At 40.9% G+C, this 26,604-nt stretch overlaps 1 protein-coding gene across 4 annotated transcripts in view; it reads right to left on the bottom strand.

Moving 5' to 3' along the window:
- LOC123498903 (neurensin-1-like) overlaps nt 1-26,604 on the bottom strand; it is a 379,401-nt gene that overhangs the window by 345,725 nt on the left and 7,072 nt on the right. For 2 of the 4 annotated variants that reach the window (XM_045246442.1, XM_045246445.1), the window contains exon 4: nt 3,572-3,723. The exons of 1 other annotated variant lie outside the window; for it this stretch is intronic. The gene's annotated coding sequence lies outside the window, so the exon portion shown is untranslated. Of the gene's footprint in view, nt 1-3,571; nt 3,724-21,955; nt 22,063-26,604 lie in introns of those variants that run through there. One more of the 4 variants, XM_045246444.1, reaches the window with a different exon arrangement.

The raw sequence follows: 26,604 nt of genomic DNA, 5'->3' as shown, positions 1-26,604 counted from the left end.
CAGGCAATCAGTAGTTGGGCCACACGCTTCACAAAGTTTAAACATGACAGGCACCCGAGTGAAGGCTAACACAAAGCACTGTTGTCTCTGCTGTTGTCAGTGAAAGCTAACCAAGCTAACACGAGAATTACTCCTTACCTACAGGACAATACACTCTTAGGATGTTTGCGGTTTTTTACTTTTTTTTTTTTTTTTGAGCGTGAATCCGGATGTTTCCTTGTGTTTTATTTAATCTAAGCTCAGCAAGATCACGCCTGATAATCTTCCTCACGTGGCGACCTCACTACACACACACAATAAACTAGCACCAGTGACTACCTTACTCTACTTCGATACTCCAGCCTTTGATGCATTTTTGCCCCATCGCCTCACATCCCAGCCATGCACCCACCCTCTTTACATATTATCTAATTTCTCTTCCTTACTTTACCGGCCTTGATCTCCCCGACTCATGAACCTTTGTTTCTTTTGTCCTTCACTCTGACATCACTGCTCTTGCCACAATCATCGTCAACAACAATTTTAATAGAAGTCTCCTCCATCTTATATTGCAAATCCACGTCGTAATTTCTCACAAAGCGGCACAACAATCCTCTCAAACATCCTCGTCTTCATCTCAGGAGCGCCAGTCTTTTGTACGCTGCCTTATTAATATCTTCAAAACATCGTCTCACTCTCTCGCACAATGCCTCACTTCTGCCTTTGTGGAGAGCGTCCTAGCGATATCTCCATTTGAATAACAAGCCAGTACCACCTAAGCCCTCTCGTCACTATAGGAACGTCATAAACCAACACTGCTTTTCTATAAATTATCCAGCATTCAAAATATTTATCCTAAACTTCAATCTCTGACTTCCCTGTCCCCTCACACTCCTCCATTTGGTGCTATAATCGACCTCCACACTGACTTGACTCTCCACACCCTCGCGCATTATACACATTCTCTCAAAATTACTCCTTCAGACATTTTGATACTTATTCCTACACACACTCTTCCCTGTCCCGCCCTCCAAGCCTCCCGTGACCTACTATCAACCCACGCCCGTCTCTCAGTTTACTCCTCTTCCTCCTATCCTCTTCTCCCTTTCTACGTGTCTTCTCACCAAAAGCCATTATATACTCATTAAAGAGAAAGATCTCCCCCTCTCCACTGATTATCCGTTTCACTTCTGTCCACTACTTAAGTCCCTTCTTTCCTATACAAAAATGTCGGTTCGTCTGTTCCATTCTAAATACTGCTTTCGCTTCTAGTAATTTTTTTTTTCTTTTATTCATGTATTTTGTTCTCATTTTAACACTTTTTTCCTTTTTCATTTCTTCCATTCCTTATCTCTTAATATTTCTTTTCTTTTTATTCAGCCATATTCTTCTTCCTTCCTTCATCATTATTCCTTTATTCATTTATTATTCTCATTTTAATCTTTCTTTTTTCAACTCTTCCATTCCTTTTCTCCTATTTTTTTCCCCTTTTATTTAACCACAATTTTTCTTCCTTCCTCATCAATATTCTTTTATTTTTTTTATTTATTCCCGGTTTGACACTCTTCTTTAATTTTTATTCAACTTTTCTATTCTTTCTTTCCCATTTTTTCTTTTATATAACCACATTCTTCTTCCTTCCTTCATCATTATTCACATCTTTTACTCCCAAGTCGTATTAACTTCGTAATAACCAAGAGGAAAGAGGTCAGAGAACACTGGCGCAGCTCCTTTTCCCGCATTTGCATCCATGCCTTCAGATATACCAGTATTCGTTCCATCAACCCTTTCAGCTCGTCATTCGTGCATTCATGTGTACTCCAATAACACATTCCTGGGTTTTCTATAAAGAGAATGTTCACAAACGGCTACTATATTATATCATTCAGTCTCATAATTCCAGCCAGTATGCAAAACTTAACCTTTTCTATAACTTAATCTGGTCTCTCTCTCTCTCTCTCTCTCTCTCTCTCTCTCTCTCTCTCTCTCTCTCTCTCTCTCTGTGTGTGTGTTTCCAAACCATTACCTTACCAATTCACGCCAACTTTGCACTTCCCACTTTTGTCCCTCCCTTGGTCCCTGGGCGAGGCAATACACGCTGTTCACTTCTGCCTATTTCTGCCCTCAATTTCATTAACCACAAGTTCCCCTCCTTTACTCGTTCACACTTTCCTCTCTCCATGATAACAGCTGTGCTTTTTTTGTCCGTTGTTACCGAGTTCCTTCTGGCTACCAAACTTTCTTTTCTTTAGCTGATCTGTAATTTCAAGGTAACATTCTTCTGTGCGCACTTTTCCTAGTTTATTACCTTCCTTAATATCACATAAAAAATGTTCTGGAAAATAAGAAATACATGCTGCAAGAAAGTTTTGCAGCTTCTATTACGTCAGTTGCTTTCCAGGAATAGAAAAGAGCACGAAAACTTATTACCATTAATCCTTCTGTCTCCTGCAAGTAAGCGCTATTCTAATGGTGGTATATTTGTAGTTATGTGACAGCACAAGACGGATTTTTCTATCTTGAAACATTTCGCCAAGCAAGAATATTTTCCACCTCAACATGAAAGAGAAAAAGAGGAATCTGGCATAAGCCCCTTGAAGTGGAAGAAGAGCCAAGTGGTCACTTTTATGTTCGTTTAAAGTCACCAACTACGCAGGAAACTTTGGTACACTCATTTCTTTAATCAAGTTGACTAAACATACTCCACACTCTCATATCCTCGACAAAATCAATCAACAGTCAATAAAATAAACAAGTAACAAATAACTAAACAGGAAGCTAGTTCTCCACGGAAGATCCCCTGGGAATGCAGTGTCTATTAGAGAAAAGAAGCTAGACGATGCCTTGGAAAAAAGTCTGTGTTTCAGTGAATTCCAGGAAGCGCCAGAATCCTTTGCAGTGTTCGTGACTACGGCGGAACTGACAACAACATTCGAGAGAGACGGCAAGTGGGACAGGTATTGTGGCCTCTGGGAAAAAAAGAAGACGTTGTCGGAGATACTTGTTGTCCTTTCCTTCTATAAAGCAAGTTAATGTCTTTAAGAAGGAAAAAGACGTGCAAAGAAATAAATAAGCTCCCAAAGTATATGTTACTCTATAGATATAGGCGACATCATCTGGAGGAAAGAAAAAAAGATTGCCTTAAGAAAACTAAAACACCATTAAGGCAGAATGCTTATCAAGACTCGACGTAGAATTGGGAATAGATAGCTTTGACTTAACTCCTTCAGTAATGGGACGCATTTTCAACATTGAGTTTTGGATATGATTAGACGATTTTATTAACATTAGGAAGAATTTACAGAGGTCAAAAGATAAATGGCGAGAGTCTTCAGTATTTTCAGCCCCATGCAAATTTTATAAGCTGTAGAAAATCACTAAATAGTAAGCAGAATTAATATGAAAGCGCGTTATTGTATTGAGGGGGCTAAAGAAGAACACGATCTTAACACACATGACACAGTAGCACTTTCCTGCCAGGCTCCAGTGTCCATTATCTCGAGGGACCCGTGACGCCCTCTGAATGCTGGGAACGCAAATCCTGGGAACCTTGGGAGGAGGATTGATGCAGAGTGAGGGGAAACTCGTGTACCTGGAAAACGTGCGCTGCCTTCAAGACGCGGCCGACACCACACTGGATGCAGGTGAAGTTCTCAGAAACAGGATCCAAGTAACAAGTACGAGTCCATAAGCCTCTTTGGTATCAAGAAACAGGAAGCACAGCACGCCAAACGAGACGCTTGGCTGGGGGAGAAGGAAAAGTTATAGACAAATACCTTTCATAATCGTATCCTAAGTATACAATAAAAAGAAACATTACATTTTTTTTTCAGGAACCACACACACACAAAAAAAAAATATATATATAAGGAAGACTCCAGAAAGAAAGACGAAAGGGATCTTTTTTTTATGCAAGAAGGAAACCAGCCAAGGGTAACAAAATAAAAAAAAAAAAAAAAATGGCCTACTTGAAATGCTGGTTCCCTTAAAAAATAATAAAGAATTAGCCAAAGTTCAGGAACAAATACCTTGAAACCTCCCTGTTAAGCCGTAAAAAGAATCCGGTACTGATCGGTAATAATTTAGAGTTAGGGATTACATTTCTTCTGATATCACTCCCATCGTGAGCTAATCGATCTTAAACTGCACCTCAGGGAATACATTTTCCATCGCACGGCTTTCCTCGATTACTCTCCACATAAATCAGACCAAAACTTCTCCAGAATAAAGCGAAGTTACTCCCATGTCCACAAATCATTTCATCCGTTTATCAACCAGACCGGAATGAGAAACAGTAAAATGAAGCGAGATAATATTCCCATAACTTGGTGTATCAGAGTGTGAAGGGGTCGCCGCGAGTGAAGAGGGAGAGGGAGAAAGGAGACTAAATGAAAGGGGAAGGACAGCGAGTAGTGGGTGAGATCTTAAAGGTGGGGTATTAGGCCAGGTGAGGTGATAATGTGGGCTCATCTTTACCACGGGACGGTAAGAGACATGGAGTGTAGCAAATAGATGACTTGAAGGGTTGGCGAGGACAGCTATTTGTTTTTACTCTTATCCTGCGACATTGACTCCCATTTCTGGCCGCTCCCCTCCCCCCCACACACGCAGACACTTTTCCATAAACCGTCAGACTAATATGCTATTCTTAAGCGCCCCTCCCCCATCCCTCTATGTATATTATCAGTATGTATGTACTGCAATTCAAATAAAACGTATATTATTATTATTATTATTATTATTATTATTACACACACACACACACACACACACACACACACACAGAGAGAGAGAGAGAGAGAGAGAGAGAGAGAGAGAGAGAGAGAGAGAGAGAGAGAGAGGGGGAGGGGGAGGACACTTTTTCCCTTTCACCTTTATTTACTCTCTCCAACCCTGATATGAATGACATGTTCAATTTCAACTTTTGGAATGTAACCACTATAAAAATAACAATGAACATAACAACTTTCGAGCAGTATAAGGTCCTCGCGCTCTCTCTCTCTCTCTCTCTCTCGGTCAACAGGTTTATGATATTGCCAAAGTCCAACACGAGTCAAAGAAATAAAAACCAACTTGAGGCGTACAAATAACAATAACGCCAACACAATTTCCTTATTTTCCACTCAGGATTAATACAAATAACAAAGCCGGTTCTCTGGTGGATTAACCCTAACAGGAGAGGATAGGAGAAAAATACAAACCCCTGACTCTTTCACCTACAGTAATAGTTTATGAGGCACGATCAGTGACAGGGAGATCAAATAGTGAGTGTGGGATTTCTCATGTAAAAATCAACGGCTTGGGTAAAGTATAAACAGGCAGAAAGACCCCACGATATATACTGGCATTAGTCTTTCTTTCAGGTGATGGTTAGGTATCATAGTCCCGCTTTTCTTTTCTTTTCTTTATTTTATTATTCTGAAACTGTCCGCTCTCTCACCAAGATTATTTTCCAAGGTGCACAGAGATGACAAGCCGGGTTTCTGTGGGTGTTTCTCCTGTAAATTGTGTATTACCCTTGTTCATTTGTCATTAGAACCATAGAAACACCCTTGAAAACTTGTGTCACTTAAACAGCAGCCTTTTGAATTAGTGGAGGCGCAGCGTTGAACTCTTTCTGAAAATGGTCCTTAGAGGCAATGGAAGTGTGGCGGCGTGGTGCACGGGAAGGCTGCATGGCTGAGGGTTTCATGGGATTAACGTAAGGCATAGAGAGTATATAATAAATCAGGGATGTGTGATTGATGTTTATGTAATGTTTCCTCGGTATAAATCCATCAAATAATAAGTGGATGCTAAGTGAACACGCGCACACACACACACACACACACACACACACACACACACACACACACACACACACACACACACACACACACACACACACACACACACACACAGTTGTCCAACCTACAACATACTACTTTTCAACGTTTCACCTTAATTCATCTCTCCCTCTATAAATGAAGCTGAATAACAAATTTCTCTCTGAATCTTTGATTTTACAAGGGTTTCTTTAGCCACATCGACCTTCGGGAGATGTGCTCATGGTAAATTCTGGCTTAAGTTTGTAGGGAATCAAGGCTTTACCAATACTACTATTATTTTTTTTCTTTCTTTTCGTTATCAATTCCTTCCATTTTTATCCTCTGTATATTTCTGGAACTTTTATTTTTGTTAGCAATTCTTTCGTTTCTTCAAATATGAATACTCCAGAGAAAAAAAATTTTAAATAATGATTTTTCTTTCCTCCATGCTTTAATTAATATCTAAAAATAATCACGTATTTTTTTCAGTTGTATTTTCTCTTGTATAGTTCTATTTTCATCCTTGCTTCTCCCACTATTTTCAACAATTTCTTTAAGATTTACTCTGGCATGATTACGGTAGATTGATTCCCACTCTTCATCTTATATCTGGTAGTCCTGCCATTTCCTTATATTCTTTTATACTAATCACTTATTTCCACTGAATGTCTGTTACTGCTTCTTTTCTGACATTCTCCCCACCCTCACCTCCTTATTTTCCTCTTCCTCCTTTTTTTCCTTCTCCCTTCTAATCCTCCTCTTTTGTTCCCTGTAGAGTTAAAATTCCTTCTTCCGCCATCCAGTCTTCATTTCCTTGATTCATTTCCCTCATCCCGGTTTCCATTCCTACAAAAACGTTTCTCTTTCCAACTAGTCATCTGTCTCTTATTTCGACCAATACTTTGACTACTTCTACGTACGTCTCAGTCATCTCGCAATCAACGTTCGTGAATTTCTCTCTCATCACAGACAGGTACTCTATGTTCCTTCTATTACTTTTATTCTGAACGGTTACCTTAGCTCTATCTCTGTTGCATATACCGTCAAGCAGGGAGGTCTTGTAAATGAATGTCTCTGCTATTAAAAGGAAAAAAAAAGAAACCTTGCCTACCTAACACACACACACACACACACACACACACACACACACACACACACACACACACACACACACACACAGTATCACGTATCACCGTATCACCTTCTTTTCTCTTACTTACGCAATCCACCTTGTTGTTCTACTGTTCCTCAACCTCTGTACCCTCTGGCTTTTAACTTGCATTCCTCTATACTCTCTGGGTATATTTCTTCATCAGTTTTCTTTCTATGTCGTCTGTTTCGTCTTTCGTTTCTTATTTCAATATTCTATTTTCTCTCAGTGACCTATCTGTTTTGGTCTCTCTAGCTCTCTATCTCTTTTTATCTCTATCAAGGCTCATCATTTTTCATCCCTAACTTACGACTGATCTCTTTCACAATCTTGCTTGCGTCCTGTATCAACCTACCAGTAATTAATTAATCTATGTAAAAAATGACAAGCAGTTTTTACTACGCAATCTTTTAATCTTCCTCCTCTTTTTTCCTCCACGTTCCTCGTTACCTGGCATGGCAAGTTATTAAACACGAGTAGCCTGCCTTGCTTTATGCTATCCCTCACTAATTTGTCTAATAGGGTGATGCTTCCTATGTTTACTTGCATTGAGTTCTTCATTCGCTGTACTGTTTTATCACTCTAAGTTTGAATACCTGTTAACCCCTTCAATACTGATATGCATTTTTACCATGATTTTTGGATGTGGTTAGACGATTTTAATTGCATTAGGGTGGGTCTACGGACGTCAAAGATTAATGGCCAGAATCTTTCACTATTTCAATCCGCACATAAGTGTCTGAAGAAATATAAAATCACAAAATAATAACCAGAATGAATATGAATACGCAGCACGGTACTGAAGGGATTAAATTACCTATATGATTTATAAATAAGATACCACCATACTTATTTCAGACACGATAGTTTTCTTGCTTTATTATACTTTCTATTCACTGACGATATCGTACCGCATTGCTTCAGAAGTCTTAATGTGTTCGAACACCTCTATATATTCTTTAGCTAAATTAAACAATCATTATATTTCGAATCTATTTTTTCTTACATTGTTTTTAATGGTAATGCTCTCAAGTATCTACGTAATAATTTGTGATGTGGTACCATGGCTGCTGTAGTAATATTAGACAAATAATCAGACGTCAACACAGACACAAGGTTGGATGTGCAGAAAAGTGTACAAGTTCTAAAGTATAACCTAAAGAGGGACCAGTAAGAAACAGCAAGACTGACGTAATACAATGCGTTGACATCTCACTGCGATTATAAATAGTTGACATTATAGGCAGTGGACAATGATAGAGTGACCTGGATGGGAAAAAGGTCATCATTCCATAATTAATTGGATTAGGCGCGTGTGCCAGAGTGGTGAGGGTTAAAATATCTTCCCGTCCATGATCTTGATGGGTCGAGCTGCACCATGACGAGACACGAAGGTTTGATGGAGTGGTGTTTGCTGTTGACTTTCGATCCCCGAGCAGATTGGCCTGTTTACGGAGGGTATAGCTGGTAATGGGGTCGAGTAATGTGAGACATGAATGGGTAGGGTAGGTAAATTGCTCGTTAATGTTCAATCTGACATCTTGAGTTTTCATTTTGCTTCTGTGTCCACTAATCTACCGGTAGCATGAGAAGGATAACCTCTGACGATACACCTTCCCTCAGAACACAACCTAAATATGCGTCAATTTACCTTTCCAGATTTCCTCGGGCACTCTTATATCGATCACGCCACAAGGATACACACCTAGCTGGTGGGGTGCCTGCCGCCTTACTGAGGCTCATATTCTCACCACGATTATTTTCAATTGCCGCAGAGATGATTAGCGGGATTTTCAAGTGTGTTTCTCCAGTTAATAATGTAGAAATATTGTCATTCTGCCTCTAGAACGGTAAAAACACCTTAAAATAAACCGTGTCAATTTAAATAGTGTAGGTGAAGTACAGAAGTGTTTGAGAACACGAGTTCATAATAGGAACTAGGAGGAAGATTTGGCATCATGTTACTTGCTGTAGGTAACGAAAGTGAAGAGTAATCCTGATCTCTACCTAACGCATCGCATCTACAGCACACGTTCTCAGCGTTAACTGCATCACACGCGTCACTTCGAAGAGAGCGAGCAAGATGTAAGAGAAGAGGGTGGGAGACTGGTTATGGGAACGACGTGATGATAAAATTCCTATTCAATTCCTGCTGATGTCGCTCATTTTTTCGCATATTACACAGAATTTCTTACATCACCCTCGTATTATCCATTGATCCAAACTCTACGACCTTTGTGTGTCGTCCCCTTTTGCATTTTTCTTTTTTTTCTTTTCGGGGAACCAGGTGCGTCATTCCACACAACTGTGCATCCAAATAGATTTTCAATCATTGTACGTGTTAGCAGGCTTCCTCAATATGACTCATGGTAAGAGACGACACATTCAGGTTGGAAGAGTTCTCGAAATCCAGTAACAGCAAAGGTCTTAAGATGTTTCTAAACGCGAACATCACAACAAAACACTACGCTAATCGTTACAGTGGTCAACTTAACAGACACATTTCTGAACCGTCTGAGGCTAACTCCTTAATCTCTTCAGTATCTTTATCATGAGTTTTGGGTATGATTAGGCAATTTTATTTACATTAGGAGGGATCTATGGGGGTTAGAAGATTGATGGCCAGAGTCTTCACTAATTCAATGCCCACAAGTTTCTGAAGCTGTATAGAATCGCCAAATAGTAAGCAGAATGAATATGAAAATGTGTCATGGTACTGAAGGGGTTAACCTCCTCAGTACCCGGACGCGTTTTCATATTCAGTCTGATTCTCATTTTACGATTTTATACAGCTTCAGAAAAATACGTTGAGATTACAGTAGTAAAGACTGGCCATTACTTTTTTGACTTCCATAGACCCTTCCTAATGCCAATGAAATCGTTTAATTATACCCAAAAATCAAGGTAAAAATGCGTCTCAGCTTTGAAGGGGTTAATACTCCGTTTGTCTTTAGTATCACATTTCTTACCCACTTCGCCTTAGATTTCTGTAGTGACATCCATTCCGAGTACACTACGCACTTTCTAGGAGACATATAGATCTCCACGACGTTTTTTCCAGTTCCCCAATGGATCGTACACCCGGCCATATTCAGAAACGCCTTGCTCTCTGACTACGATAATTTTTCAAGTCCTCATAAACGACAGGTTCTCCTTATGATCAAGTAGAAATCTTGCTAATCCATCACCAGAACCATAAAAATATTCTTAAGAACACGAGTATCTTCAACTAGAGCCTTTGGAAATAGTCATCGTGAGAGAGCAAAGCGTTTCTGAATACGGGTGCCTGTCTCTTAACCCTTTCAGTTCGGACACATTTTTAACTTGAGATTTGTGTACGATTAGACCATTTTTATTGACATTAGGAAGGGTCTATGAAAGTCAGAAGATGAATGGCTTAAGTTTTCACTATTCTAATCCCACACCTAAGTTTCTGAAGCTGAATAAAATCATCAAATAGTAAGCTGGATGTAAATGGAAACGCGTCATGGTACTCAAAGGGATAAAGGAACATATATACGTGCAGAGTCGTCAATTTATCTGTAGCTTGTATTTCCCACATTAATAGAACGAAGTACGGTATGTTTTCTTGCAATTCTTAACCCATTCAGAACCATGACGCGTTTTCATATTCATTTTGGTTACTGTGGTGACTATATATACAGATTCAGAAATTTATGTGGGAATCAAAATAGTAAATACTCTGGCCATTAATCTTCTGACCTCCGTAGACCCTTTCTAATGTAAATAAAATCGTCTAATTATATCCAATCCAAACCCAAGGTAAAAAATGCGTCCCAGTACTGAAGGAGTTCATTTTTTTTTTTCTTGTACACCATTTCCTGCGCGCGAGAACAATCAACTTGTGTCTAAAACGATAACATGCAGCAAAACATATCAGTGAAGACGTAATTTAAGAATGTAGGTGTTCAAAATTTTTCGGCAGTTATATTAAATGAAAAAAAAAGAAATCCCACTTTACCACACACACACACACACACACACACACACACACACACACACACACACACACACACGTAATAGCTTCTCAGAGGTGGAAACTGGTATGAATGGAGGAAACCAACGAGCGAAATGTGGTGTTGAAGAAGAAAGGAGGAGGAGGAGGAGGAGGAGGAGGAGGAGGAGGAGGAGGAGGAGGAGGAGGAGGAGGAGGAGGAGAAGAAGAAGAAGAAGAAGAAGAAGAAGGAGAAGGAGAAGGAGAAGGAGGAGGAGGAGGAGGAGGATTACCGAAATACGCAGACAGTGGAAGGGAAGATATAAGATCAGACGATATTCACACGACTGCCTGGATAAGGAGAGAGAGAGAGAGAGAGAGAGAGAGAGAGAGAGAGAGAGAGAGAGAGAGAGAGAGAGAGAGAGAGAGAGAGAGAGCAAAAGATAGTCCCCTTGTCGCATGCACAGCTGTGTCCGCCACTCTCCCACACTCGTTCTTCCTCCATTTACCTTCATATCATCTGATGGTTTTATTTTTCGCTTCTCTTCTCTCTTCCGGGAAAATCGAAGTTGGAGCAATGCAATCTGATTCCCTAGGAGGCCGCAGGATTACTCTGGGCTGCCAGGCGAGGCGCGGCGGAAGAGCAAATCCAGGACTCAACTTCACAAGACCACGATTTCACGGGTTGGTTATCTATTGTCATCTCTCGACTGTTACTGTTCAGCCTCACCATCCCTCTAGCGCGTGCACAGACTATCACAGCGCCGTGGAAAGGATATCAACGTTTGTCACCTGAGGAATCGCTGGCCAGTTGCTAGTAATGTCTCAGTAAACAACGATTGGCGGTAAAATTATTGACACATGTAAGAGATAAGATTTTCTTTTCGCTGGTGATGGCTGTCGGTTAAAATTCGCCACAAGCAATGAGGATATAGTTTTGCTTATTAGTGAAAGATAAAAACACCGTCAAGATTTCCTTTTTCTTTCCTAGTTCTGTATCAAACTTCTGGTTAGCGTTCTTCGTTAGCATATTTTCAGGATTTAACCCCTTGAGAACCATGACGCGTTTTCATATTTATTCTGCTTATTATTTGGTGATTTTATACAACTTCAGAAACTCATGTGTTGGATTAAAATAGTGAAGATTGTGACCATTAATCTTCTGGCCACCATAGACTCTTCCTAATGTCAATAAAATGGTCTAGTCGTAAACAAATCTCAAAGTAAAAAAGTCTCAGTACTGAAAAAAATAATCGTTTCTTTTATCTATTTTATCTATTTATTTACATTTCGTTATGTTTGACGTAAGTATTTCTATTATTTCACGTAGAGTTCGTTCGTCATGCCCTCTGGCCTTGAAATCTAGAGACGCCTGGGTGCCCGCGTTCAGAGCACCGAGGCGGGAAGATTGCGTCGGATAGTTAAGGCGGGAAGACTGCGTCGGATAGTTATTGTGGCGAGTATGGCGGCGTGAAGCAGCGTGGAGTGACGGGAAGGTAGTGGTGGTGAGGGAAAAGTATATCCTTACTCTCTCTTACTGTCTGCAGCTGTCAGTCTGTCAGTCTATCTATCACGCTTTAACTTTTACGATACGTCAGTCTGCAATGCTCTCTCTCTCTCTCTCTCTCTCTCTCTCTCTCTCTCTCTCTCTCTCTCTCTCTCTCCAGCACTGTCAGTCCCATGTCACCTGAACAGAAACTACTACACACCTCTTCCTCCTACCTTGGTTACTCTGCCCACTCAAGGCATCACCAATTGACTCCTGCGTGTCTCATCATGAACACAAGCGACATGCACGTTTAATGATACTAATTCCTCGTGGCGGTGAAGTAACGCCTCCTTTGGGACTCGTAATGGACCTAATGACTTTATTTTACTGAGGACAGCTTTGTGGAATTACGATTAAATGTTTTTCTCTGTTCTTTTTCCTTGTTCGGGATGTTTTTCATAGTTCTTTCCCAGCAAAAGAACAATTCTACATACTGTTATCTTTATCTATACTACAGATGTATCGGATGTCGAATTTCAGACATCCGTGGATGCGGATGTATATGCGGATGTCATTTTGCGGATGCAAATGTGGATGCGGATGTCAGTCTCTGCTAAAATGCGGATGCAAATACGGATGCGGATATCAAAATATGACATCCTCGCGGATGCGGATGCGGATGCAGATGTTTTTACGTCAAACGCTCTGACCAAGAGGGCAAAAATAAAAAGCCTGCTTCAGTGTCAGACCATGCAGACAGCAGCAGAAGTAACAAATAAAAACAAGGTGGGAGAACCAAAATACTGGCAAATGAGTTCGAATGGGTTAAAAGGGTTAGAAGCATCCCATAATGTTGCACTCTGAAAATACTCAGCAACATTCCTTTGCTTAGCATCTGTCTTTGCTTTTTGCAAAGGCGTTTTTTCTATATTTACTTTTTCTTCCAACTTCTTTCTCTCTTTTGCCATTAACTCTTCACACTGTTCTTTATGCACTGATTTCAAGTAGTTTTTCGAAGATGTAGTTCCACGTCCCTTTCGTGAATAATCTTTCTTGCACAACAGACACTGTGCTAGGTCACTTGACTTACTCATGAAATATTTCCACACTTCACTGCTATGTGACGCTGTTTTTTTCAGCTGCTATAGCAGTCACCACACAGAGCAACAAGGCTTAGTAAACTTGATTATAATATCCTTTTAAACACACTGGCAAACTGTTTATCAGAGAGGAACAAGCAAGGAAGGAGCAGTACTTCTTACTTCGAAGGCAAACTCTTACCAAACTGATGACCTGCCAGTGTACTATGTAGGATTTATGTTCAGAATGCCAGTTTACAACTTATGGATCAGTATTATACATTTTCGAGATGCTTAGCAAATGTGAAAAGAAAATTACTGTATTATAATGCCTCATTACATTAAATTCTAGTAAGAAATACATCGAAAAGCCCTCTATAATAGTAATAATAATAATAATAATAATAATAATAATAATAATAATAATAATAATAATAATAATAATAAAACAATAGCTAATATAGTAGGTTCCTCTGAAAATTTTTTTCATCGGCAACTCACTACATCAGAGGGAACAGGCGACGACAGGAAAACTCCTGCGATAAGAGCTCAGCGCTGTCGGTTCATATTTTTCATTATTATTTGTATAATTATGGAAACATTCGCAATAAATGTATTTAAGGAAGAAGCACTGAATTCTATCATGTGAAGTGAGAATAAGGTCTAAGACTGCAATGTACGACATTACTCAGCCACACGACACACGCATTACAATATCTCTCTCTCTCTCTCTCTCTCTCTCTCTCTCTCTCTCTCTCTCTCACCAGCGTTAGGCATCAGGAATTGGGGTGAAGGTGACAAGCAAGGGTGATAAGCCTCCCTCTTCACACACACACACACACACACACACACACACACACACACACACACACACACACACACACACACACACACACACACACACAGTGACTCACTCATCTGTCGTTACTAAGTTTCTAACATTCCACCATTCACAGTTTGCTATTTATTTACTATGTATTTGTACTTCATAGTCACTATGTCAAATTCGCTCCCTCCTCCTGTCTTTCCCCTTAATTCTAGACACATTACACGGTAAGTTTGAAAGGAAATGAATACGTGATATTATATGCTTTAGTTTTACTAGATAATTAATTCATTAGACACATCAATAAATTTACTCCACATTTCTAAGCTCTGTCTGAACTCTAAGTCTGTAAGCACTAGGCAGTGCTCTGTGAGTCTGTGACTGCGTGTCTATATATTACTCTATAATCTATAGATTGTGCAATACATAGAACACATCCGCATACACACATCCTCTGTAGAGTGCGGATGCGGATGTGGATGCGGATATATATTTCCCCATAAAAGTGGATGCGGAGGCGGACGCGGATGTTCAGATTATCACAACTACGGATGCGGATGCGGATGTGAAAAAATATGCGGATGTTCCGCGGATGCGGATGCGGATATACGATATATGTCTAATCTATACACATTGAAGTCTAACGAAAATCATACTAAAAAACTGAGAAACGCAACCCCAAGATAGTTATTATAGTGGTCTAACGGTAAATAACGATCGAATGTGCTACAGAATAGAAGAAAAAGACTAGCCATTATTTTGATCTAAATAAGTTGGTCTAGTAAAAATCATACTAGAAGACTGAGAAACGTAGCCACAAGATAGTTATTATAGTTAATCATAAATAAGGATCGCATGAGCTACATAATAGAAGAAACAGAGTAGTCATTATCTTGTTATAAAAACCACGTAGGTAGATAATAAAGGTTACTGCTTACGATTACTAAATAGTTGTCCACAAAAAAACAATAAGAAATTACACAAAAGTAAAGAAAAAAAAACTACATGAGAAAACTTGTCTCTCAGGATGGGACAAAGTATCAGTGAAATTTATTACAGCAAGACATCGTGTATGCCAGGACACTCTCCACTGTAAAGACAATGACGAAGAAATATTAAAGGAAAAAACATAACGAGCTTGAGTCAGACAGGAGTAAAAACACAATTAACACACAAATGAACACACACACACACACACAAAGCATCACTCCACCCTTCTCTTCTCTCCATCGTTTCTTGAGCCCCGCAACTTTCTCTCACCTCACTCCCTCAAACTCCCATTAATATTCCCCACCCCCTACACGATATAATCCAAATTAACACTCACGGGCAGGCTGTGGAGTGACTGCCGCGATCTGAATTACTCCTCAGCCACAACGCCACAGCCCCGCAGCGCTCTATTCATCCCTTCCGCTCAACCGCCACTCACAAAACTAGCCGTCCATTTCAGATCTTGGTTACGACGTCTCCCAGGCAACATGTCAGGGCCCCAGGGCAAAACATACCTTCCCGCATCACGAGGCTCTCCACACTATATTACACTCGCATCACTTACTGAAGAACTGTACTACCACGGCTTCCTCTTTTCTTTTTAGGTGTACCGTGAAAAAAAAAAAATTATAATCCTTGCGGCGTATCTTCTTCGTGGTGTGTTTTGAATATTAAAAGAAAATCTAATTAAGTTCACGCCGCGAGGAGTTGTTTGCGCTCAACATGGAGGACAGTGTGTGCCTGTGTGCCTGTCCTCTACTGCATACATGAGCGAAGGGAGGTGCAGCTGCTATCGTCAGTATCCAGGAGGGTTTGAGAGAGAGAGAGAGAGAGAGAGAGAGAGAGAGAGAGAGAGAGAGAGAGAGAGAGAGAGAGAGAGAGAGAGAGAGAGAGAGAGAGAGAGAGATTAAGTAAAGTCAAATAAACAACTACATCCACATAAAAAGAGAAATCAGAAATATCACTCATGGTTTAATTGATTTTGATGATTCAGTTCATGCGGCTTCGAGTCAACACGACAACAATAATAATAACAATATCATCCATAATAATGATAATAACAATAGTAATAACAATAATAATAATAATAATAATAATAATAATAATAATAATAATAACAATAGTAGTAGTAGTAGTAGTAGTAGTAGTAGTAGTAGTAGTAGTAGTAGTAGTAGTAGTAGTAGTAGCAGTAGTAGTAGTAGTACCAGCAGTAAGAGTAACAGTAACAGTAACAGTAGCAGTAGCAGTAGTAGTAGTATACACAAAGCAGAAGTAGTAGAGGTAGTAGTAGTAGTAGTAGTAGCAGTGGTCGTATACTCGTAAGTAGCAAGAAGAACCGTAACATCAACTAATGCTCCAAGACACAACCACAACCCTAGCCATTACTTGCACCAGAAGCAGACAGAGCAGGTATAACACTATCGCGGTGAAGCACACTCCCTGGAGACTACACCCTTACACTGTGGACCCGCCTGCTGCTGCCACTCCATCAGGGAACCTCTTAGAAACCACGTCAACTAGATTTATTCCCACCTCAGCTCAGATCTTTGCCAGCCATCACTCATTCCAGGGAAGTCCAATTTTTCTTTTACGAACAGGTGGGAGAAAAAAATAATAGTTTCGCCAGTCTCAGAGCAGATTCAATTTGTTGCCCTCTCTCTCTCTCTCTCTCTCTCTCTCTCTCTCTCTCTCTCTCTCTCTCTCTCTCTCTCTCTCTCTACAATTAAACAATTCTAAGAGGAAATAAAAGGCTTGCCATCTGTTACGAAAAACAATATTACGAAAAGAAACAAAAAGCAAAAGCACTTCCTGCAATAACAAGCAACGGGAGAGAGAGAGAGAGAGAGAGAGAGAGAGAGAGAGAGAGAGAGAGAGAGAGAGAGAGAGAGCCGTGAGGTTTTGTGGCATGAAGGCTGCGGTGTATGCTGGTTTGCGCGTCTTCCTCTACATGCCAGCTGTGTGGATCAATCTCCCGACCGCCCTGAGCACAAGAGGAAGAAGCTGAGAGTGGGGGCAGCCTTGAGATACGACTAGCCATTCCCGACATCAACAGCCTCCGAGTCTTAAACATGTGTGGGTCATTTCGCCTCCTCCTGACTTATTCACACTGAACATTTTCCTCTCCTGAATATTTCCCTTTCGCCTTCCTTCCTTCCTTCCTTGTGTAATCCTTTGGCTGGTACGGCTTCCCAGTTTAATGATAATGAGTTTGTGTAGGTTTATATTATAAGTTTGAGCAATAATATCAGAAAAGGCAAAATTGTCTATGATACTCAAATAGAAGAATTATCTAGGGATGATTCATACGCTTCTTGCTTTCCTTCGTTAACAGTCATTAGGTAAACTCATTGATTTACCTTTTATACTGACCGACATTGGTTTTGGTCAGTTCTCTCTCTCTCTCTCTCTCTCTCTCTCTCTCTCTCTCTCTCTCTCTGAACAGTGCTACCACTATATCCGATGGGTAAAAAGTCAAGGGGAGCGAAGTTCTATAGGGGAGTGCGTCCAAAAAGGGGGAGGGAAGGGGAGGCAATATGTCAAGGGGAAATGTCAAGGCAAGAAAATGTCGAAAGGGAATTATGAACGTGACCTGACCTAACTATATGTGCAGCTGCTACAATGGCAGGGGAGGAGTGGGGGGAGAAAATGAGAAAAATACGTTTTGTTCTTGTTTTTAGTTAGTGGGAAAACCCGACAAAAATCTGCGGTACTTCCCAGCATCACCATCCTATGACTATTTCTTAAGCTTTTTTTTTTTTCTTTGTCTCCTCCCCTCCACCCCCCCTTTGCCGCGACCCACTAACTAACCTCTCTCCCAAGCTTAGCCTATTCTTTTGACCCACCACCGCTCACTCCCCTCTAGTCCCCTCCCACTCATCCCTTCAACACACACGCCCACACACACTTCGCACCCTACCAGCTCTGAACCACTTCCAGTCTTCGAATCGACAGCACTTTCCCTCCATGCTTTCTATTTTTCACCTTCCTTTCTAATACGCAAATTCCCCGGGGCTCCACTCTCTGCCGGGGAGAGGAGAATGATGGGAAGGACCTAAGCTGGAGGGGAGATTGAGCATTGTCCTCCCTCATGTGTGAAGAAGAATATTGATTACCAGGACTTATTTCACTCTCCTTGTCCCTTCTTTCTTCCTCCCTCTTCACGATTTGATTTGTACCAGCACACACACCTCCGGCCACTGCGTCACCATCTCTTCCCACCCATCAGTCAATAATATACATACACATGCATACAAAGAAGTCAGTGTCCTTCATGCTTGGGGGTCTATCTCACTGGACGTCCTTCCCGCTAGACACTTGAAAGACACCTTGGAAACTTATCGGAAATGCAGGAACTGGAAAATTTATGATGGCAGGCAGAAGTAACATGAACCGAAAAAATATGGTGAAAATGAAACATAACACTCTCTCTCTCTCTCTCTCTCTCTCTCTCTCTCTCTCTCTCTCTATGACTCTCCTCCTTCCTCGTTGACCCTCCTCCTTCCTCGTTCCCAGCCCATCCTTGGCTGCAGCGAGGCGAGGCCAGCATGCCCATTATCAAAAACCGATACCATGGTGAGCTGGTGCTGCTTCCTCCAGGTCACAAAGTCCAAAAATGCTGAAAATATTGGTTCCTGTGTTTTGAGGCGCGACAGGGTAACTGGCGTGGGCGTAGGAAATGTTTTATAATGGAAGATATTTTTTTTCTTGGGATATGGTGACTTCCCTTGTCTGGGAAGACGTGAGGCCACAGCGGGGCAGCGGGGAAGGTGGAGGGAGGAGGAAAGAAGCTAAACCCCCGGTGATGGAGCAAGGATCAAGGAGGATGACGGGAAGCCAACTGTGCGACTCCTTTAACACAATTTCCCAGCTCCAGAAAGTTGTAAATCCAGCTCTCTGGATACATTGTACCATACCAGTGTACTATACGGGAGATGGCTTCATGAAAACTCAAATACGTGTACACACATGAATGAGAAAAGATTGAAGTTTAAAAACTGTTACTTTTATCAAAGTCTTTTATAACACAGGTCAATCGAGTCTCATTATGCAAATAGAAAATGGACCACGGTGGTGAATGGACACGAGGCTATTATTACATTTCGTATCACACAGAACATTGTGGGAGGCACCACGTCTGTCAGGAGTCAATTCCAACCTAATAACTGTAACGTGTGTGTGTGTGTGTGTGTGTGTGTGTGTGTGTGTGTGTGTGTGTGTGTGTGTGTGTGTGTTGGGAGCATGAAAAAAAAATACGTTTAATCTTTCAGGTGTGCAGGCAGTGCGCCACGCAGGCTAGAGGAGTGTCACTGTCCACGAACACGTTCCCTTTCACGCTGTTGTGTCATTTCCAGCAGGTAATTAAAGCAAACACGTGCTGCAGGACGCCGGACGCTCTCTCTTCCTTAAGAGAAAAAAAATTCATGAGTAAAAATATCAAATAATTAGAGTAACGAGGCTAAGAAGTTACCTTTCATGACTAATTAAAAAAAATCATTCGTTCGGGAATATGACAAAAACAATATTCTCTATCACTTACGAACAATGATTACAATATGAACCTTACTTACTAACACCCCATTGAGATGTCCCCAGAGAGAATGGTAATAAAGCTCAGTATTCTAACGATGGACAGCTACTACACTAAAGTAATGAGATCTTTAAACAGTTTGTGATCGTTCATATTAGTCACCTCGGTCGTTTAACTGAAAGCTTTCTGAAATGTGCTTTCACATAACTTTTACCTTGTAGTTTTTAATACATTACTTCATGGAGACGATAAACAAATTACTTTTTTTCTTTAACAATGAAATGGCTCTTGGTCGTTCGGTTGCTTCTAGTAAATGCAGCGTAAAATATACATACAATAACATAATGTAGTACACACACACACACACACACACACACACACACACACACACACACACGTGCGCAAAGCGAGTGCGAAATGTTACCCTCACGTAATACACATGCAACTCAATCCTACCCTAACAATACACCAGCCTGCCTCTGATGTATCCCACGCAACACACAAAGTTCCACACCACCTGATTAACACAGGCAAACAAGCAGCAACACTTGGGACACTGTGTTCTATAGGAGTGTTAAGAGTTATCAGCGTCTAAAGTGACGCAGGCGAAGAAGGGTTCACGAAGGGAAGCGAATAAGAATGCAACTTTAGATTTTAACAATGTTCAAGGCTCAGTCAGTTAAATGTTTCGGTTGATTCGAGCTACTGTATAGAATGGGAATACGAATACAACCAATGCATCTAAACAATCAACATAAAACAACATAGAATCATCCAACGGTGGTGACACGTGCCGGTGAGTCAAAATGTTCCGAATCAAACAAAGCTGAACGAGAGAAGGTTTGAATCTCTTATGAATGAATACCATACACTTGAATCATCCGGGAATTATAACTAATGTTTAACTTACGGACACGTCTGAATATCACACCATTCAGGTCTTCATTAAAATAGCGCTCTATAATAGGAGGTAATCGGTATTAAATAGTAAATATTCCAGTACAGAGCAGAACAGCTATCGTTCATTACATTCTACCTGATCCTTCACGCCTGGACACGGGACAGACGGGGAGGCGGTGCTCAGCCCACATTGTAATGGCTTTGATGTCAGGACGCTCGGTCTCAATTCGCATTCGCTCACTACTTAATTAGATGTATAATGAGGTGTGTTTGGCGGGGGGAGGGAGGGAGAGGCATTATTGGGTCTTGAGATATTTCCCACAGAGCTCTTGTTAAAATTCAGTGCCTCTGGATTATTTTGATAATTCCACGAACACACTCGACATGTAACCCTCGCCGGACTATTACTCATCAAACCATCAAGGGACTCCCCTCGCACCTACTATCTATAGTTGACCATTTAGTGCAAGGCCCCGTGCGGCAGCAATGGCTGTCTCCCCCATCCCCCACCTCCGCCTCGCCCCACACGTGTCACATCCCCGCCTCCACCACTCACTGTACTACTCAGATGGACTCCATGTTAGTACGTACACGTCCATTTTTTTCATTTTTTCTTTAAGATACGGAACACTATTCAATAACAGAAAAAGCTAATTGACTACTGATAGAAGCATCGGTAAAACTACCACTACAACCACCAATCTCAAATCTTCGACGAGTGACAAAATATATAAATAAATATATAAACGAATAAGTATATAAATATACAAATTAAACGAAAATAAATAAACGAATAAATAAATAATAAAAAAGTATATATATATATATATATATATATATATATATATATATATATATATATATATATATATATATATATATATATATATATATATATATATATATATATTTGTTTATTTATTACTTATATATTCGTTTCAGGTGAATAAAGATCGTCTCAACAAATCAGAACAAAGAGGCACTGAGGCGAAAAGTGAGGAAGCTGTGCCTGAGAAGAGTGCGTCGCGCGTTGTTAGACTGACGGCCTCTGGCATGGAAGGAAGACAGGAAGTGATTCGGTGCCCACGATCCTCATCAAGACAAAGTATCCCCGTCCCTGCAACAGGTGGAAGGTCTTTCATTATCTCAGGTACTTCAATAAATCAGTTACCCAAGAAGTCTCTGGTGCTAAACCCTACAGCTTCTGACGAGGTTCCTGCGCTGGAAGGGAGGAACACAAGAGAACACTCACCAGGCGAGCCAGCCACGCGTCCGTGATTCCCTCCCAGCTTCACTCCTAGAGAGCCACTGAGCGCGCCACTCCGGCCCACCTACACACTGCTTGGCTCACACACTGTTGCCGGACCGCGAGGCTTCACGATGTTGCTCTGCTTGTCTCTCTCCCCTTCAATCATTCCATATCCAAGTCAGCTTACGCATTGGCATCCGTTATTAATTAACTCTTTCCTACTTTTCCTTTACAAACTGTGGTACGGCTTGCATTTTAGATGTATCCTCCGTGTGGTAAAACTCCTCACAAATTACTCGGAGCATGCGCACACTGATTCACTGGACTTGCGTGGGATTCCAGTTCTCTTGCCAGACTCCACTCCTCTAGCGAGCTGTTGACGAGTCGAGCGTTGAGGATGAAGTGCTGAATTGAAGGATTTACTTATCGACAACATCAACAATATGGATGAGTCCCCCAACAAGACATACAGGGTGATGTGATTGACAATACCACCCTTGACTGCTGCTTAGAAAAGGGTGTCTGAGTTAATACAGGAAGTGCTGCCGAGCCTGACGGACACTTCACCTGGCCCTGTCCTGACCTGCCACGACTAACTGGTGTCCTTGCGGCTGTCCATCCCTACACACGTTCAAATGGACATCACGCCCGACAGCTCCATCCAATCAGTTCAGTTGCTTCTACATACACACCATGAAAAGCCCGGCTGTCGTTATCAGTGAGTCTCCAGCACCCACTCCCCAACAGCACCACCTTCAACACCATCCTATACGCCCTTCTATGAATATTAAGTCTTGAGAGAGAGAGAGAGAGAGAGAGAGAGAGAGAGAGAGAGAGAGAGAGAGAGAAAAAGACAAAAGAAAACCCCTTTCCTTTATCCTCCACACTCACGCCTACACAAACTTTTTATCGCTTTTTCTTACCACACCTAAACTTTTTTTCTTCCTTATTTTTCGTTCCTTTTTGTATTGTCATTGCAAGAACAGGCTAGAATGTAGTATTTCCTTGAAGCTCAGTCCGCTTATCCACACTTAATGGAGGAGAGGTGCACATAATCCTGGAAACAAACCCTACGCCACAGCTGCCTCCAAGAGAGAGAGAGAGAGAGAGAGAGTAAAAGATAGTTTGAAACATTTACCTATCACTAACAACCGTAGAAGTATATATTATGTAACGGATCAAATAATTCTTCACAACTGTAGCTTTTCCAGTAACAGAGAGAGAGAGCTATGTTGGAGGGCGTAGAAAGGCATTAACCTCAGTGGATAGGGGAGGGGGGGGGAGGCGCGGGGTTGAGCAACAATACGCATGTCTTCTCCCCCCATCTACTTCCCCTTCCGACTCCGGTCTTGTCTTTGGAGCTTTTACTGTGAATGAACGTCTCTTGTACCTCTGACTCTCCTTGTCGAGCGGTGGTCTGCTGAAAAAGTACATAAATAAATAAAAAAAAAAAAAAAGGTAAACTGGGATATTTCTAAAGACGCATTGATGTAGAATTTGAGATCTTAAGTAAATTTTATCGTCTTGACACGCTACTCAGTGCTTCTCTACGTAAATACGCAAGTGTGCAGGTATCACGTACAGGCAGGTAGGAAAATAAATAAATAGATAAGTAAATAAGGAAGCAGGTTTTCACGAATATCTTTGAACGTTCGTGCTGGAATTATCTACTCGGATTTTTCGCCTCCACTTTTCTCGTCCCCCATGACATAAAATAATCTATTTTTGTATTGAAGAGACTCGTGATTATGCACGCTGAGTTTTATTTTTTTTTTTTTGTTAATTCCTTAAATGCACACAGAGAGAGAGAGAGAGAGAGAGAGAGAGAGAGAGAGAGAGAGTGCTAATCTCTCTACACGTGTAGCTACAGCACAATGCATGCCGAGGTTTGAAGTGCGGATCGCCAGAAATGAATAACACGTTACGGAGTTGCCAGCAGCACAACCAGCCAGCCACCAGTCTACAAGTATCGCTCCCTTTGTCCGCGGCCCGCCTATCCAACGCCATGAGGAGCAAAAAGGTCAGGCAAGGTTAAACAGGACAAGCAGGTCGTGGAGCTTTGATATAATAATGTAATAGAGGATACTGTAACTCGCCTCTTTATATGTAGCTAATAGAAAATAAAGACTCCACGGTAACATTGGGAAGAGATATATTATGTTATGTCATCATGCACATGTAGTATTATTTCAGTTATTAGGTAATGGTATGATAATTCTTCTGGTGTATGTATGTGGATAGTATGGCACTATCTGGCAACAATCCTTCCCTATCACTAGATCGATGAAGCTGCGAGTGAGTGAGGTTGTTGGTCACTAGGAAAGGATCACACTAGGATGGAGTTAAAACGGGCAAAATAAGAGGAGTTTGGTGAAGATTAGATTAATCCCTTCAATACCGTGACACCTTTTCATATTTGTTCTACTTACTACTTGGTGGTTTCATACCGCTTCAGAAGCTCGTGTATGGATTAAATTAGTGAAGAATCTGGCCATTAATCATCTTACCTCCATAGATCCTTCCTAATGTATATGAAATTGTTTAATCTCCCCCAAAACTCATGGAAAAAATGCGTCCCAGTACTGAAGTGATAAGAATATTTTGCGGTGATAACATTAGCATTCCTGGTCCGTCTTGGGAAATTTAAGTTTGCCGTCGTGTCACGCGGACCAAGGCACACAGTTCACCTCGTAATGACTTGAGCCTAGGTCGGAGGGGTTGGGAGATGCAAATTAAGTTGATGAGCGTATAACGAAGTCAAGGGATTGGTTAAGAGAAGTTAAGTCGATCCGAGAAGTGATGAAGGAAGCGGGGAGGCAGAAGGAGGCGGGCGTGTTTGTAGCGATCCGTGTGGTTATGATGAACCCCTTCAGTACTGGGACGCATTTTTACCTTGAGATTTGTGTATGATTAGACTATTTTATTGACATTACCAAGGGTCTATGGAGGTCAGAAGATTAATGGCCACAGTCTTCACTATTTTAATCTTCACATGAGTTTTTGAAGCTGTATAAAATCCCTGAATAGTAAGCAGAATGAATATGGAAACGCGCCATGGTACTGTTGAGGTTAATAGGAACATAAACAGAATACTTAAAGGGAACTCTACAATTTGGTGGCTGCAAGATGGAGAGATTTCCTCTTCCCGTCCTGTTCACTGTCGGAGGAAATTGGTGTCGGTCAGAGAGGAATTCACTTCTCCTTAAGTCGGAATGGCCCCTGTAAGCGGAAGGAATTTGTGACGTCGTTCCCGGATTCCCACCGCACTTCATATATCGACCTTTCCACCATTCACCTCCCCCCCTACAACAAAGCCGTCCCTTAAACTTTTATTTATTCATCTCTCTCTCTCTCTCTCTCGTCCCCGCCCTCAGGTGCCTCTCAGCAGGGTGTATTGTTGTGGCCTGCTCGCTGTGAACAGGTGGAAGAGCGAGAGTGTGGCATCTTTGCATTCCAGTCATACTTCACCGGACAATGTGGTCTCCTATTTCTGTATTCCCAACACACTACTCTACTCGTTTTGTTATAGGGAATAAATCTCTCTACAATCTTGTAAATTTTCTACATTATAAGCCTTTCTTCGTGCACATAGCCTACCTAAAATTTTCCCCATCAGACCCATTATGTTGTTGCTTGTACTGTACTTCCTAAAATGTATCACAGTGATGAATGTAACACCCATTATTCGTACATTCAACATTGGCATTTCTGTTACGTGTTATACCCATATTACAGGCAACATCACCACGTGCATCAAGATTTTCTTCATGAAAGTACTTTTTCCAGTATGATTTAGTGACAATCCAACTGATCTCAACAGGTGGCCGCGCAACTACTGCATCCATGTGGCAAAGGATCGCCTGTCCGTGTCATGTACACCACACAATACACGAACAATGCACAATGCATTCCAAAAAATATTGTACAAGTATTTGCAACACTTCTATTCAAGTTTATATATATATATATATATATATATATATATATATATATATATATATATATATATATATATATATATATATATATATATATATATATATATTGTATACAATGTATTGCACACACACACACACACACACACACACACACACACACACACACACACACACGTCACTTGTGCTTGGAATCCTACATATAGGGAAAACAGACAAATAGAATGGAAATTTACATTTCCTTACAGTTTGGTGTTGAACACAGCCAGCCAGGCAGGCGGGAAAAATTCATGCAAAGCTGGCCTAAAGTGGCGGATAAGTCAAAGATATCAATTCCATATCCCCATGACTAATAAAAGTACTCTTCCTCTTAACTGTAACTTCCTTATTAATACACCTACGGAACTAAACTCTTCAAATCGCTTTATCTTAGCGGGATGATAATTAAGCAGTTCTTTTCTATTATTTTTCAAGTCATTGTCCAGCACTCCTATGTGACAGAAATTATAAAATATATATTTCATAGGTTCTAAAGTCATTAAGCACCAATATATTTTTGTAGCTTGTGTATAAATAATAAATATGATATCCGTTAGCATAAAACATGGCATTCATTCTGGTTCATATACAATATGCTTGATCTTGCATCCTGATTTACAAAGAATGTTGATGAAGATCACACTGATCTCCACAATATTTGTATATTTATGGCTCATT

This window comes from Portunus trituberculatus, chromosome 48 (assembly GCF_017591435.1).
Source record: "Portunus trituberculatus isolate SZX2019 chromosome 48, ASM1759143v1, whole genome shotgun sequence".
Taxonomy (NCBI): domain Eukaryota; kingdom Metazoa; phylum Arthropoda; class Malacostraca; order Decapoda; family Portunidae; genus Portunus; species Portunus trituberculatus.
Note: the sequence above shows the minus strand (reverse complement) of the source record. Positions and strands in the feature narration are given on the sequence as shown.